Raw genomic sequence first — 16,485 nt, 5'->3', positions numbered from 1 at the left:
CTTTTGTTTTGTTGGCATCATACTTTATGGGGGTAATGCAAAAGGAATCTAGGACTTTAGCATGAGGAAATTACTATGTAAAGGCTGGAAAGTTATGAGATATGCTCCCCTGTGACCCCAACAATTATTTTTTTGGGGGAGGGGGGGAGCCCAATTAGAACTTCTGTAATGGGGCCCCATGATTTCTATGTACACCCCTTGATAGCATATGAGGTTTACTGCCTCCTGGTGGGTTTTCCGTGCCCTGACAAACAGAGGCTGTGCAGGGGCTTGTACCTTGGGTAATGCAGAACTGAGGGGCAGGAGCTGTGTGAAGGGGGCTTATACCAGTGGATAATGCAGACCTGGAGGCAGGGGTGTGTACCTAGGGTAATGCAGAACTGGGGTGCAGGAGCTGTGTGCAAGGGTGCTGTACCTTGGGTAATGCAGAACTAGGGGGCAGGGAATGTGTGCAGGGGACTTGTATCTTAGGTAATGCAGTCCTAAGGGGGGGGAAGGGGCTTTTCGCACGGAGCTTGTACCCGTGGGTAATGCAGAATTGGGGGGCAGGGGCTGTGTGCAGGGGGCTTGTATCTTAGGTAATTCAGACCTAGGGGCAGGGGCTGTGTGCAGGGGCCTTGTACCTGTGGGTAATGCAGAACTGGGGGGAGGCAGGGGCTGTGTGCAGGGGGCTTGTATCTTAGGTAATGCAGATCTGGGGGGCAGGAGCTGTGTGCAGAGGTCTTGTATCTTGGGTAATGCAGAACTGGGGGGCAGGGAATGTGTTCAGGGGCCTTGTATCTTAGGTAATGCAGACCTGGGGGCAGGGGCTGTGTGCAGTGGGTTGTACCTGTGGGTAATGCAGAACTGGGGGCAGTGGCTGTGTGCAGGGGGCTTGTACTTTGGGTAATGCAGAACTGGGCGGGGGGGGGGCATTGGCTGTGTGCAGGAGACTTACACTAGTAGATAATGCAGAACTGAGGGGCAGGGGCTGTGTGCAGGGGGCTTGTACCTTCGGTAATACAGAACTGGCAAGCAGGGACTGTGTGTAGGGGGCTTGCTTGTACCTTGGGTAATGGAGAAATGAGGGCAGAAGCTGTGTGCAGGGGTCTTGCACCTTGGGTAATGCAGAACTGGGGGCAGGAGCTGTGTGCAGGGGGCTTGTACCTAGGATAATTTAGAGCTGGGGGGCAGGGGCGGCGAACAGTGGGTTTGTACTTCTGGGTCCAGGGCTCACTGTTACTTATCAGACAGACCCCCATAAACAACATCATGATGCAACAGTGCAGACTTTATATTCATCACAGCACATGCCGTACACTCCGCCATTAATCTATATGATGGGCACCTGACCGCTCTTCTCAGTCACTCCTCTTATCTTGTGATCCCGATTGTCTATCATTTAACACAAACTGCTTCCAACGGTCCCCATCAGTGACCGCTCACCATGGTTTCCCTCATTCCGCACTGGCCAAATTAACTGACGGCTCCCTGTGGTACCCCTACTTTTACAGAGTGTCCCCCAAGTCTTTGATCTCTTACAAACCCTCATCTTCCACTTCTCTATAGGCCTCGTCTCATAGACCATGTCCTATGGTTTCCCCATAGTATCGTCTCTCACAAACCCCTCCACATGGTCCCTCTACTTTCCCCATAGTTCGCTCTATCAGACCACTCCTCATAGTTCCCCCCACTTTCTCCATAATCCCGTCTCTCACAGAACACCAGCTATGGTCCCTCAATTTACCCAAAGCTTTTTACTCACAGACCACTCCCTAATGTTCCCCACATGCTCCATAGTCCCTCTTCCCCATATACCCTCCATTTTTCATTTTGTCTTTCCTCTCAGAGAACTCCCAATGGAGCCTCACACATCCCTCTCATATATCCTGCTCCTCATAGTCCCCTCACCTTCCCCTTAGTCCCCTCTTATACAGCCTGCTCCTCAGTCCCCCCACTTTCCCCATAGTCCCATCTCATACATCCTGCTCCTCATAGTCCTCCCACTTTCCCCATAGTCCCCTCTCATACAGCATGCTCCCCATAGTCCCCCCACAGTTCCCTCATACAGCCTGCTCCTCATAGTCCCCCCACTTTCCCCATTGTCCCCTCTCATACAGCCTGTTCCTCATAGTCCCCAACTTTCTCCATAATTCCCTCATACAGCCTGCTTTTCATAGTCCCCCCACTTTCCCCATAGTCCCCTCTCATACAGCCTGCTCCTCATAGTCCTCCCACTTTCCTCATAGTCCCCTCTCATACAGCCTGCTCCTCATAGTCCCCCCACTTTCCCCATAGTCCCCTCATACAACCTGCTCCTTATAGTCCCCCCACTTTCCCCATAGTCTCCTCTCATACAGCCTGCTCTACATAGTCCTACCACTTTCCTCGTAGTCCTCTCTCATACAGCCTGCTCCTTGTAGTCCCCCCACTTTCCCCATAGTCACCTCATACAACCTGCTCCTCATAGTCCCCCCTACTTGCCTCAATTTCCACTCATACAGCCTGCTCCTCAGTCCCCCTACTTTCCCCAGAGTCCCCTCTCATACAGTCTGCTCCTTATAGTCCTCCCACTTTCCCCATAGTCCCCTCTCATACAGCCTGCTCCCCATAGTCCCCCCACTTTCCCCAGAGTCCCTTCTCATATAGCCTTTCCTTCATAATCTCCCTACTTTCCCCATAGTCCCCTCTCATACAGCCTGATGTTCCTCTCATACTGCCAGCTCCTCATATCCCCCCACTTTCCCCATAGCTCCCTCTCATACAGCCTGTTCCCAATAGCCCTCCCACTTTCCCCATAGTGCCCTCTCATACAGTCTGCTCCAGAGTTCCCCACTTTCTCCATAGTCCCCTCTCATACAGCCTGCTCCCCATAGTCCCCCCACTTTCCCCATAGTCCTCTCTCATACAGCCAGCTCCTCATAGTACCCCCCACTTTCTCCATAGTCCCCTCTCATACAGCCTGCTCCCCATAGTCCCCCCACTTTCCCCATATCTCCCTCTAATACAGCCTGTTCCCCATAGTCCCCCCATACTCCCCTCTCATACAGCCTGTTCCCCATTGTCCCCCCACGTTCCCCATACTCCCCTCTCATACAGCCAGCTCCTCATGGCCCCCCACTTTCCCCATAGCTCCCTCTCATACAGCCTGCTCCTCATAGCCCCCTACTTTCCCCATACTCCTCTCTCATACAGCCTGTTCCCCATAGTCCCCTCATACAGCCTGTTCCCCATAGTCCCCTCTCATACAGCCTGATGCTCATCGTCCCCCCACTTTCCTCTCGTACAGCCTGCTCCTCATAGTCCCCCCACTTTCTCCATAGTCCCCTCTCATACAGCCTGCTCCCCATAGTCCCCTTATACAGCCTGCTCCTCGTAGTCTCCCCACAGTCCCCTCTCATACAGCCAGCTCCTCATAGCCCCCCACTTTCCCCATAGCTCCCTCTCATACAGCCTACTCGCAATAGTCCCCCCACTTTCCCCTCTCATACAGCCTGCTCCTCATAGTCCCCCCACTTTCCCCATAATCCCCTCTCATACAGCCAGCTACTCATAGCCCCCCACTTTCCCCATACTCCCCTCTCATACAGCCTGCTCCTCATAGGCCCCCACTTTCCCCATAGTCCCCTCTCATACAGCCAGCTCCTCATAGGCCCCCACTTTCCCCATACTCCCCTCTCATATAGCCTGCTCCTCACAGCCCCCCACTTTCCCCATACTCCCCTCTCATATAGCCTGCTCCTCATAGCCCCCCACTTTCCCCATACTCCCCTCTCATATAGCCTGCTCCTCATAGCCCCCCACTTTCTCCATACTCCCCTCTCATATAGCCAGCTCCTCATAGCCCCCCACTTTCCCCATAGCTCCCTCTCACACAGCCTGTTCCCCATAGCTCCCTCTCATACAGCCTGTTCCTCATAGTCCCCCCACTTTCCCCATACTCCCCTCTCATACAGCCAGCTCCTTATAGCCCCCCACTTTCCCCATAGCTCCCTCTCATACAGCCTGCTCCGCATAGTCCCCTCTCGTACAGCCTGCTCCTCATAGCCCCCCACTTTCTCCATACTCCCCTCTCATATAGCCAGCTCCTCATAGCCCCCCACTTTCCCCATAGCTCCCTCTCACACAGCCTGTTCCCCATAGCTCCCTCTCATACAGCCTGTTCCTCATAGTCCCCCCACTTTCCCCATACTCCCCTCTCATACAGCCAGCTCCTTATAGCCCCCCACTTTCCCCATAGCTCCCTCTCATACAGCCTGCTCCCCATAGTCCCCTCTCGTACAGCCTGCTCCTCATAGCCCCCCACTTTCTCCATACTCCCCTCTCATATAGCCAGCTCCTCATAGCCCCCCACTTTCCCCATAGCTCCCTCTCATACAGCCTGTTCCCCATAGTCCCCTCTCGTACAGCCTGCTCCTCATAGCCCCCCACTTTCTCCATACTCCCCTCTCATACAGCCGGCTCCTCATAGTCCCTCCACTTTCCCCATAGCTCCCTCTCATACAGCCTGTTCCTCATAGTCCCCCCACTTTCCCCATACTCCCCTCTCATACAGCCTGCTCCTCATAGCCCCCCACTTTCCCCATAGCTCCCTCTCATACAGCCTGTTCCCCATAGTCCCCTCTCGTACAGCCTGCTCCTCATAGCCCCCCACTTTCTCCATACTCCCCTCTCATACAGCCGGCTCCTCATAGCCCCCCACTTTCCCCATAGTCCCCTCTCATACAGCCTGCTCCTCATAGCCCCCCACTTTCCCCATAGTCCCCTCTCATACAGCCTGTTCCCCATAGTCCCCTCTCATACAGCATGCTCCTCATAGTCCCCCACTATTACAGACTGCCCCCATGATCTCCCCTCTCACACAGATTCTCATCTCTCTCTCCTCTCACAGATCTGTCCTTTTGCTCTCTGTCCCTCTCCACCTTCCCCGAGCAGCAGCAGCAGGACGGATCTTACACTGTATAGACCAGCATGCACTGCTGCTACTTCCTATTATGTGCGGAACACTATAAACCGGAGGCCCCGCCCATTCCCAGGAGACTCCGCCCATTATAGAGACCACGCCCCCTGAGTTCTCCATGACAACACGTCAGTGTCTGTTACAGTGAGAAGCCACGCCCTGCGCGCAGTGTTCCCATCACCGCGGATGTCACCAAATTGCTGAGGACGGAGGAGCAGAGCCAGCAGCGATATGACCGCTCACCCCGGGGGTCTGAGGTGGTGAGCGGGGTCTGTGCTGCCGGGTGGTGGAGCCCCCGGCTGAGGCTGTGCGATGTACGAGCTGTGGGCATTGTGGATGTATGTGTGTCTATAGATAGCAGTGTACATACATACATGGAGGATGGGGGTCTCTGCACTGCTGGGTTATTCTGGGGGATTCAGCTGACACCAAATCTATAGATACCATATTCCTACTAATGGAATAAATGCCCTTTAACCCCTTCCTGACAGCTCTGATTTCCGCCCTGTTATGTCTCCTCCATCACTTTTCCTTCTTCTGTCGGCGGATCCGTACGGCGGCTCGTTATCTGCTGAGTGATCTCCTCTTATTAATGGCTCCAGTCACTTGTCCATATAATCTGCATCCAGGGGCCGAGGAATAAAGGAATAATAACAGATCGTTGTGTTTGGGGGTTTATTGGCCGGTAATAATGTCCGGTGCTGGTTCTCCGGTGGCATGATGGCGGCTGTTACCAAACTGATTAGTAGAATTTCCTGCTTCCCCTTCACTTCCCGGCGATTATCAGTTCTTGCGTTTTCGCTGTTCTCCTCCCTTCTTCCCGTCACTTTCTGATGTTTCCGCTGATATCGCCGTATGACGACTTGTTTATTGGGGACGAGTTCTGCTATTGAATGTCACCATTTTATCTTCTGATAAATTCCAACTGCAGTGAAAAAAGCGCAATCCCCCAACTCAGTATTTATTATATACAGCGTTCATTATCTGGTCACAATGTCCTGACAATATGATTCCCGGGGCAGTACCATTTCACCAATACCAAACATACATCGTTTTTACTTTAAGTGTAGAAAACAAATCAGAAATTTGTAAAATAAAAAAAATCCCTTGTGTTGTCATTTTTTGAGACGCGATAGGTTTCCAAGTGTTGGTGGATGGGGCTGTGCGAGGGATTCGCTTTTTGCGCCCTGAGCTGATGTTTTTATTGATACAATTTTGGGGTACATATGATGTTTCCATCGCCTCATGTTGCATTTTTTTCTCATTACGCCGTTACTGATCAGATTAATTAATTTTATATTTTAATACAGAAATCACGATACCACACTATGTGTAAATTTTGATTTTTTTATTTATTTTTAATGAGGGAAAAGGAGGGTGATTGGAACTTTTATTTTTTTATTTTATTTTTTTTTTAATATTTTTTTCTTTTCATTGTAATTGTTAGTCTGATCTTCTGATCGCTTGTACTTTATACAGCAATGCCGCTATATTGCTGTATATAGAAAAAAATCACTGTCTCCGATCTCCCATGAACTCCAACTAGAATCTGGCGTTCACCGGAGTACTGTCAGTACTGGCGAGCAACTGGGGTCTTCAGCAGACCCCCAGCTGTCATGGCAACCTGGCGCCTCACGATCACGTCGTGGTGACGCCAGTGGGCAGTAAGAAGAGCTCTTCCCCAGACCGTGCTGTTAATGGCGCTGTCACAGATTGACAGCAGCATTTAGATGGTTAATAGCTATGGGCGGTGCTCTGCTCCATTCGCAGCTGTTAGAGGCAAGTGATGGCTGAATAACACAGCCATCATCTGCTGTCAAAAATATAGGCTCAGCTTGCCTGCATCAAAGACAGGGAGATGGGGGTTAAGAAAGCCGGAATCTTGTAAAAATAAATTGCCTTGTGTCGCCATTTTCAGAGACCAATGCATTTTTTTGAGCTGTATGAGGACTTGTTTTTTTCCAGCGTAAGCTATTGGTTTTAGTAATACCAAAGGGGGCTGCTTACGGCTTGTTGATTGCTTTCTATTCCAAATTTTGGGCTTTTAACATTTTTTTTTTATTTACAGCGTTCATCATATGTGTTACAAATGCAACATTACCAAATGTGCTGTTATGTATATACATGTATATATATATATATATATATATATATATATATATATATATATATAAAATATAATAAGGCAGCACTACAGATAAATTCAAGGCTTGAGAAAGGTTCTATGAACCGAAACGTCGCCATTTGGGCTCAATAAAGTCCATTTTTTCTAAAAATGTAATATATCTGAAGTGCTGCCTTCTTACATGTTTCTATTCAGATGCAATTTGGACAGGTTGCTTGGAGGCCTGGCACCCACCGTGAGTGAATGTGAAATGGTGCTGTTCCAGTATATGTTTCCTATATATACCGTATATATACATATATTTATTTATTTATTTTACATTTCTTTGCTGAAAACGAGGAGACGAGGTTATGATTTGAGTTTTTAATTTTTTTATTCTTTCAATATCTCTTTATTTTTTTAACTTATATATTTTTCCTTTAGGGGATTTCAGCATGCAAATGTTTTGTAATTTGTTTGGAGATATTGAACAATGTCAAATCCAGTAGCCCCCACTATTCTATTGTGCGTGGTGGGGGCTGGTAGCAATAGTCGCCCATAGTTTTTCACCACATGGTGAAAAACTATTTAAATGCCGCTATCATAAATTGACAGTAACAATCGGTGCTATTTTCAGCAGCTGCTGTTTAGAGGCCGGTGCCATCTGTATAACACAGCCAGCACCCACCCTGTAACAAGTGGGCCACTTACACAATCACCCCATGTACGTCGTACAAGTGCGTCAGAAATCTGGAAAGGGAAAAAGAATATATTTGATTTTATATTGCCATATTTTAAGAGCAATAACTTGTTAATTTTTCTGTTGACAAAGCTATACGAGGGCTTAAATTTTCCAGGACAATCTATAGCTCTCAGTGGTACTATTTTAGGGTACAGACAACATTTTGATCACTTTTTAATTCCATTTATTTGTAGGAAAGATGAACAAAAAAAAGCTGCATTTTGTAAAAAAAAAAATGTTATTTATTTTATTTTTAGCACTTTACCTAATTTAGAAGGTTTTGAAGCTTTCAAGCTTTGCTCAATAAAATCACTTTGTAAAAATAAAAATATTTTTTCTGTCTACATTTTCTGAGAGCTACCATTATTTTACTTTTAAATGAGTTATCCAATATTTTTTCTTTGGCGTTGATCTTTTAAAAATAACAAACAAATGTGCGTCCCCCTGCTATACTCACTCTAGATAGAAACGATGACTAAGCCGCCCAGATGTGACCGATGCTGAAGCCTGAGATTGGCCGGACAGGCGTCTGAACCAGTGTGTCATTAGATCTTTCCTGACCTGTGCAGTGAATCAGAGATCAAGTAACATCCGGATGGCGAAATCATCACTTCCGGATCTGATGCAGACCACCGGAGCATTGTCCGCTTCATCCATGGGGGGTGATGACTGGTATGAACTTTTCCATTTGGTTATTTATATAACTGTACAGAGTTTATAATGCAGTATAGGTAATATATTCTGGTGGATTTTTTTTTAGGGTGAGGCCAAAATGATCAATAATAGCAATTGTGGTGTTATTATTATTATGCCATTTTTCAGTCAGGATAAATGATGTGATGGCTTTATAGTTTGGGTAGTTACAGATGCTGCAATATAAATTACCGTAGGTTTATATTTTTTTGTTTGTGATTTTTTTGTCAAAACACGTTTTAATGTAAAAAAAGTTATTTTTGTGGTTTTCACTTTATTTTTTTTCTACTTCTGAATACTCCATTATTGCGCATTTTAGAGATACTGAGAGAAAAGGAGCTCCTCCCTATGTCTATCAACTTAGATACCATGCTTGTTTTTCATCACGGCATTTAAGGAGTTAAGCAACTGTTATCCAACATTTAATGTATGGTGTGAAGTTCCGGGGTCTTCAGTGGGCGTAATGCTACTCAGACGACACAGGGGTGAGGGTAAAATAGCGTGGCAATACTTTATTGAACCACAAAATAGGACAATAAACACATAAAACAGTCCCAGCAAATACCCAAGATGGTACAACATTACACAGTCTCACCCTTCCGCTCCTGGGATAGAACAGCTGCGACTTTGAGACTTCCAGGGTCAACTACCTCAATCATTTGGCCCCGGCTACTGGCGGACCCCCACATAGAGAAGGTAGCGGCAAGCTTAGGAAGTTAGTAGTCCGGCTTTGTGCTTCAGTAGCACTGAGAAGCAAGACCATGTGCTTCAGTGGAAAGCGGACGCGGGGCCATGTGCTTCGGTGGCACATGGACATTGGTCTGTGTGCTTCGGTGGCACCCAGACACGGGTCTAAGCGCTACGGTGGCACCTAGACACGGGGCCATGTGCTTTGGTGGCATCCGGACTGTGGTCTGTGTGCTTGGGTGGTACACAGACATGGGTCTGTGTGCTTCGGTGGCATACAGACGTGAGGTTGTGTGCTTCAAGGGCACTCGTACATGGAACTGTATTCTTTGGTGGCACCCGGATGCGGGTCTGTTTGCTTCGGTGGCACCTAGACATGGGGCCATGTGCTTCGGTGGCACCCAGACACTGGGCCGTGTGCTTCGGTGGCACTTTTATGTGGGGTCGTGAGCTTCGGTGGCACCCGGAGGTGGGGCAGAGTGCTACAGTGGCACACGGATGCGGGTCTGTGTGCTTCGGTGGCACCCAGACACGGGGCCGTGTGCTTTGGTGGTACTAGCATGTGAAGCCGTGTTCTTCGGTGGCACCCGGACACGGGGCCGTGTGCTTCGGTGGCACCCGGATGCGGGTCTGTGTGCTTTGGTGGCACCTAGACATGGGGCCATGTGCTTCGATGGCACATGGATGTGGGTCTGTGCTTCGGTGTCACCCAGACATGAGGGACATTCATACTTGGAGCCGTGTGCTTCGGTGGTACCCGGACGCCGGTGTTTGTGCTTCGGTAGCACCAATAAGCAGGGCCATGTGCTTCGGTGGCACACGGGCGCAGGGCCATGTGCTTCTGTGGCACATGGATGTGGGTCAGTGTGCTTCGGTGTCAACCAGACACGGGTCCTTGTGCTTCGGTGGCACTCGCATGTGGGGCCATGTGCTTCGGTGGCACCCGTACAGGTAGGCCGTCTGCTTTGATGGCACCCTAACGCGGGTTTGTGTGCTTCGGTGGCACCTAGACACGGGACCATGTGCTTTGGGGTCACCCGGACGCAGGGTCACATGCTTCGGTGGCACTCTTATGCTGGTCTGTGTGCTTAAGTGGCACCCAAACACGGGGCCGTGTGCTTCGGTGGCACCCGGACGCGTGCTTCAGTGGCACCCGTATGCGGGGCCTTGTGCTTCTATGGTTCCCAGACGTGGGTTCATGTGCTTCGGTGGCACCCAGACTCCGGACCGTGTGCTTCGGTGGTACCTATACGCAGGGCCATGTGCTTCGGTGGCACCGGAACACGGGTCTGTGTGATTCAGTTGCATCCAGACACGGGGCCATGTGCTTCCGTGGCCCTCGTATGTGGGCCGTGTGCTTCAGTGGCACCTGGACGCGAGGCTGTGTCCTTCGGTGGCACCTAGACACGGAGCCATGTGCTTCGGTGGCACCTGGACGCGGGGCAGAGTGCTTCGTTGGCACATTAACGGGGGTCTGTATGCTTCGGTGGCACCCACACACGAGGCCGTGTGTTTCAGGGGCACTTGTACGCGGACCCGTGTGCTTCGTTGGTACCCGGACGTCGGTCTTTGTGCTTCGGTAGCACTGAGAAGCGGGGCCATGTGCTTCGGTGGCACTCGGACGCGAGTTTGTGTGCTTCGGTGGCACCCAGACACGGGTCTGTGTGCTTCGGTGGCACACGGACACGGGTCTGTGTGTTTCGGTGGCACGCAGATACAAGGCCTTGTGCTTCAGGGGCACTTGTACGCGGAGCCGTGTGCTTCGGTGGTACCCAGACGCCAGTCTTTGTGCTTCGGTAGCACCGAGATGCGGGGCCTTGTGCTTCGGTGGCACCCGGACGCTGATCTGTGTGCTTCGGTGGCACTCGTACATGGGGCCGTGTGCTTCGGTGGCACCTGTACAGGGAGGTCGTGTGCTTCGGTGGCACCCGGACGCAGGTTTGTGTGCTTCGGTGGCACCCATTCAACGGGGCCGTGTGCTTCGGTGGCACCCAGACACGAGGCCGTGTTCTTCATGGGCACTTCAAGGTACAATGTCAAGAGACCTGAGGGTCCCACCCTGGCCTCTCCGAGAGTTTCCATGGGGCCAGATAACTGGTGAGTCCCAATCTGGCTTTTATGAATGTCTCCATGAGTTCCAGGCGACCAATGGGTCCCTCCTGGCAACCCCAAACAACATATCCATGGAGCCAGGTGACTTCATCGTCCCAACCTGGTCTCCACAAATGTATCCATGGGCTCTCTGATGGTTAGTGGAGCAGATCCGTATCTTTCCAGTCAGGGCTATGTACCCTTAGGCTAGAATCATGTAGAATCCAAATCTGTGTCTCTTTAGGTAAAGCCATACTACCAAGCTGATGTTCCAAGTCTCTTTCAATCTCTGTCCCATGTCTCTCCTACAGAAGCACATGTCCTTTAAAATAGTCACAGTTCTCCATGCAAGTACACATTCACAGGTTTGGGGGAAAGGGCAGCGCTCAGGTCTCAATGTTTGAGCATTTAATGAATTTGCATAGTTTGTCCTCCTGTCTTGGGAGTCAACAAGCCACAGTGTCCACACAAAGCGTAATCAACATTAATTGTTCCACAGACTAATAGAAGACAACAATCAGGGTTATACAAATACTGGTCTGCCCTTGACCAGTAACAGAAATGCTCATACATAACAAGTCAACAGAAACACAATAGTGTATTTCCCTTGGATTAACAAATCTAATCGTTAGTCTGTGTGGCATCTGTCAGGAATCCAGTATAAATGCTAACATGCCCATCTGTTCTCCATTGCCATTATTACATTACTAATCAAATTGTTGATGCATTTTTTCTGTCCAACAAAAGCATTGTAAACAGGGTATAGGAGGAATATATATATTCTTATATACGTAGATGACCTATATCATGATATTATATTCTGTACCAGTAGATGCTTTCGTGTCACACGGACATCGGTCCATGTGCGTCGGTGGCATGTGGATGTCGGGCCTGGTGCTTCACTGGAATGCGGAAGCTGATGCATGTGCTTTGATGGCAAATAAATGCCGCGCCGTGTGCTTCAGCGACATCCAGACATCGGGCCTTGTGCTTCAGTGGCACGTGGACGTCGGGTCTTGTGCTTCAGTGGCACCTGGACACAGGACCGTATGCTTTGGGGCACTCAGATATGGAGCCCTGTGCTTCGGTGGCACCGGTACACGGGGCTTGTTCTTTGTAGGCACCCGGACACAGGGCCGTGTGCTTCGGTGGCACCTGGATGCACGGCCATGTGCTTCGTGGCACCCATATGTGGGGCCATGTGCTTAGGTGGCACCCGGATGCCAGGCCGTGTGTTTCGGTGGCGCTGAGAAGCTGGACTGTGTGCTTCGGTGACACCCGTACGCGGGGCTATGTGCTTTGGTGGCATCCGTATGCGGGACCGTGTGCTTCGGTGGCACCCAGACGCAGGGCCATGTGCTTCGGTGGCACCTGTACTTGGTGGCAAATGCTTCGGTGGCATCTGTACGCAGGACCGTGTGCTTCAGTGGCATCAGTAACCGGGGCCGTGCGCTTAAGTGGCACCCAAACACGGGGCCGTGTGCTTCGGTGGCACCCGGACGCCGGTCTTTGTGCTTCGGTAGCACCGAGAAGCGGGGCCTTGTGCTTCGGTGGCACCCGGACGCGAGTCTGTGTGCTTCGGTGGCACCCAGACACGGGTCTGTATGCTTCGGTGGCACTCGTACATGGGGCCGTGTGCTTCGGTGGCAGCTGTACAGGGAGGTCGTGTGCTTCGGTGGCACACGGACGCAGGTTTGTGTGCTTCGATGACACCCATTCAACGGGGCCGTGTGCTTCATGGGCACTCGTACGTAGAGCCGTGTGCTTCGGAGGTACCCGGACGCCGGTCTTTGTGCTTCGGTAGCACCGAGAAGCGGTAGCCATGTGCTTCAGTGGAACCCGTACGCAGGGCTCTGTGCTTCAATGGCACTCATGTGGGGCTGTGTGCTTCGGTGACACCCATTCAGGGGGTCGTGTACTTCGGTGGCACCCGGACGAGCGGCTATGTGCTTCGGTGGCACAAGGACGCGGGTCTGCGTGCTTACGTGGCACCTAGATGTGTGGCCTTGTGCTTCAGGTGCACTCGTACATGGAGCCGTGTTCTTCGGTGGTACCTGGACGCCAAGCTTTGTGCTTCGGTAGCACCGAGAAGCGGGGCGGTGTGATTCGGTGGCACATGGACACTGGTCTGTGTGTTTCGGTTGCACCCAGACACAAGGCCGTGTGCTTCAGGGGCACTCATAGGTGAAGCCGTGTACTTCAGAGGTACCCAGACGCCGATCTTTGTGCTTCGGTAGCACCGAGAAGCGGGGCCATGTGCTTCGATAGCACACGGACACGGGTCTGTGTGCTTCGGTGGCACCTAGACACGAGGCCGTGTGCTTCAGGGGCACTCGTACGTGGAGCCGTGTACTGCGGATGTACCCGGACGCCGGCTTTGTGCTTCAGTAGCACTGAGAAGCAAGACCATGTGCTTCAGTGGAAAGCGGATGCGGGGCCATGTGCTTCGGTGGCACATGGACATTGGTCTGTGTGCTTCGGTGGCACCCAGACACGGGTCTAAGCGCTACGTTGGCACCTAGACACGGGGCCATGTGCTTTGGTGGCACCCGGACTGTGGTCTGTGTGCTTGGGTGGTACACAGACATGGGTCTGTGTGTTTCGGTGGCATACAGACGTGAGGCCATGTGCTTCAAGGGCACTCGTACATGGAACTGTATTCTTTGGTGGCACCCGGATGCGGGTCTGTTTGCTTCGGTGGCACCTAGACATGGGGCCATGTGCTTCGGTGGCACCCAGACACTGGGCCATGTGCTTTGGTGGCACTTGTATGTGGGGTCGTGAGCTTCGGTGGCACCCGGAGGTGGGGCAGAGTGCTACAGTGGCACACGGATGCGGGTCTGTGTGCTTCGGTGGCACCCAGACACGGGGCCGTGTGCTTTGGTGGTACTAGCATGTGAAGCCGTGTTCTTCGGTGGCACCCAGACACGGGGCCGTGTGCTTCGGTGGCACCCGGATGCGGGTCTGTGTGCTTTGTTGGCACCTAGACATGGGGCCATGTCCTTCGATGGCACATGGATGTGGGTCTGTGCTTCGGTGTCACCCAGACATGAGGGACATTCATACTTGGAGCCGTGTGCTTCGGTGGTACCCGGACGCCGGTGTTTGTGCTTCGGTAGCACCAATAAGCGGGGCCATGTGCTTCGGTGGCACACGGGCGCAGGGCCATGTGCTTCTGTGGCACATGGATGTGGGTCAGTGTGCTTCGGTGTCAACCAGACACGGGTCCTTGTGCTTCGGTGGCACTCGCATGTGGGGCCATGTGCTTCGGTGGCACCCGTACAGGTAGGCCGTCTGCTTTGATGGCACCCAAACGCGGGTTTGTGTGCTTCGGTGGCACCTAGACACGGGACCATGTGCTTCGGGGTCACCCGGACGCGGGGTCACGTGCTTCGATGGCACTCTTATGCTGGTCTGTGTGCTTCGGTGGCACCCGTACTTGGGGGCAAATGCTTCGGTGGCATCCGTATACAGGACCGTGTGCTTCGGTGGCATCAGTAACCGGGGCCGTGTGCTTAAGTGGCACCCAAACACGGGGCCGTGTGCTTCGGTGGCACCCGGACGCGTGCTTCAGTGGCACCCATATGCGGGGCCTTGTGCTTCTATGGTTCCCAGACGTGGGTTCATGTGCTTCGGTGGCACCCAGACTCCGGACCGTGTGCTTCGGTGGTACCTATATGCAGGGCCATGTGCTTCGGTGGCACCGGAACACGGGTCTGTGTGATTCAGTTGCATCCAGACACGGGGCCATGTGCTTCTGTGGCCCTCGTATGTGGGCCGTGTGCTTCTGTGGCACCTGGACGCGAGGCTGTGTCCTTCGGTGGCACCTAGACACGGAGCCATGTGCTTCGGTGGCACCTGGACGCGGGGCAGAGTGCTTCGTTGGCACATTAACGGGGGTCTGTATGCTTCGGTGGCACCCACACACGAGGCTGTGTGTTTCAGGGGCACTTGTACGCGGACCTGTGTGCTTCGTTGGTACCCGGACGTCGGTCTTTGTGCTTCGGTAGCACTGAGAAGCGGGGCCATGTGCTTCGGTGGCACTCGGACGCGAGTTTGTGTGCTTCGGTGGCACCCAGACACGGGTTTGTGTGCTTCGATGGCACACGGACACGGGTCTGTGTGTTTCGGTGGCATGCAGATACAAGGCCTTGTGCTTCAGGGGCACTCGTACGCTGAGCCGTGTGGTTCAGTGGTACCCAGACGCCAGTCTTTGTGCTTCGGTAGCACCGAGATGCGGGGCCTTGTGCTTCGGTGGCACCCGGACGCTGATCTGTGTGCTTCGGTGGCACTCGTACGTGGGGCCGTGTGCTTCGGTGGCACCTGTACAGGGAGGTCGTGTGCTTCGGTGGCACCCGGAGGCAGGTTTGTGTGCTTCGGTGGCACCCATTCAACGGGGCTGTGTGCTTCGGTGGCACCCAGACACGAGGCCGTGTTCTTCATGGGCACTCGTCTTTAGAGCCGTGTGCTTCGGAGGTTCCCGGACGACGGTCTTTGTGCTTTGGTAGCACTGAGAATCGGTAGCCATGTGCTTCGGTGGAACCCGTACGCAGGGCCCTGTGCTTATTTGGCACACAGACGTGGGTCTGTGTGCTTCGGTGGCACCCAGACACGGGAGCGTGTGCTTCATTGGCATTCATGTGTGGCTGTGTGCTTCAGTGACACCCATTCAGGGGGTCGTGTCCTTCGGTGGCACAAGGACGCGGGTTTGTGTGCTTAGGTGGCACCTAGATGCGCGGCCTTGTGATTCAGGGGCACTCGTACGTGGAGCCGTGTTCTTCGGTGGTACCTGGATGCCAAGCTTTGTGCTTCGGTAGTACCGAGAAGCGGGGCCATGTGATTCGGTGGCACCCGGACGCGGGTCTGTGTGCTTCGGTAGCACCTAGGCACGGGGCCATGTGCTTCGGTGGCACCCGGACGCGGGTCTGTATTTCGGTTCCACCCAGACACAAGGCCGTTTGCTTCAGAGGCACTCGTACGTGAAGCCGTGTACTTCAGAGGTACCCCGACGCCGATCTTTGTGCTTCGGTAGCACCGAGAAGCGGGGCCATGTGCTTCGGTGGCACACGGACACGGGTCTGTGTGCTTCGGTGGCACCTAGACACGAGGCCGTGTGCTTCAGGGGCACTCGTACGTGCAGCCGTGTACTGCAGAGGTACCCGGACGCCGGCTTTGTGCTTTGGGAGCACCGAGAAGGAGGGCCATGTGCTTCAGTGGATACCGGACGTC

The 16,485-nt window shown here is 52.5% G+C and overlaps 1 pseudogene; it reads right to left on the bottom strand.

Moving 5' to 3' along the window:
* LOC141214192 (translation factor GUF1, mitochondrial-like) overlaps nucleotides 1-12,119 on the bottom strand; it is a 158,719-nt pseudogene extending 146,600 nt beyond the window's left edge.
* Between the last annotated feature and the right edge of the window lie 4,366 nt (nucleotides 12,120-16,485).

Source organism: Phyllobates terribilis, unplaced genomic scaffold (assembly GCF_046119375.1).
Source record: "Phyllobates terribilis strain yellow unplaced genomic scaffold, ASM4611937v1 Scaffold_217__1_contigs__length_3308461, whole genome shotgun sequence".
In the NCBI taxonomy this organism is placed as follows: domain Eukaryota; kingdom Metazoa; phylum Chordata; class Amphibia; order Anura; family Dendrobatidae; genus Phyllobates; species Phyllobates terribilis.
Note: the sequence above shows the minus strand (reverse complement) of the source record. Positions and strands in the feature narration are given on the sequence as shown.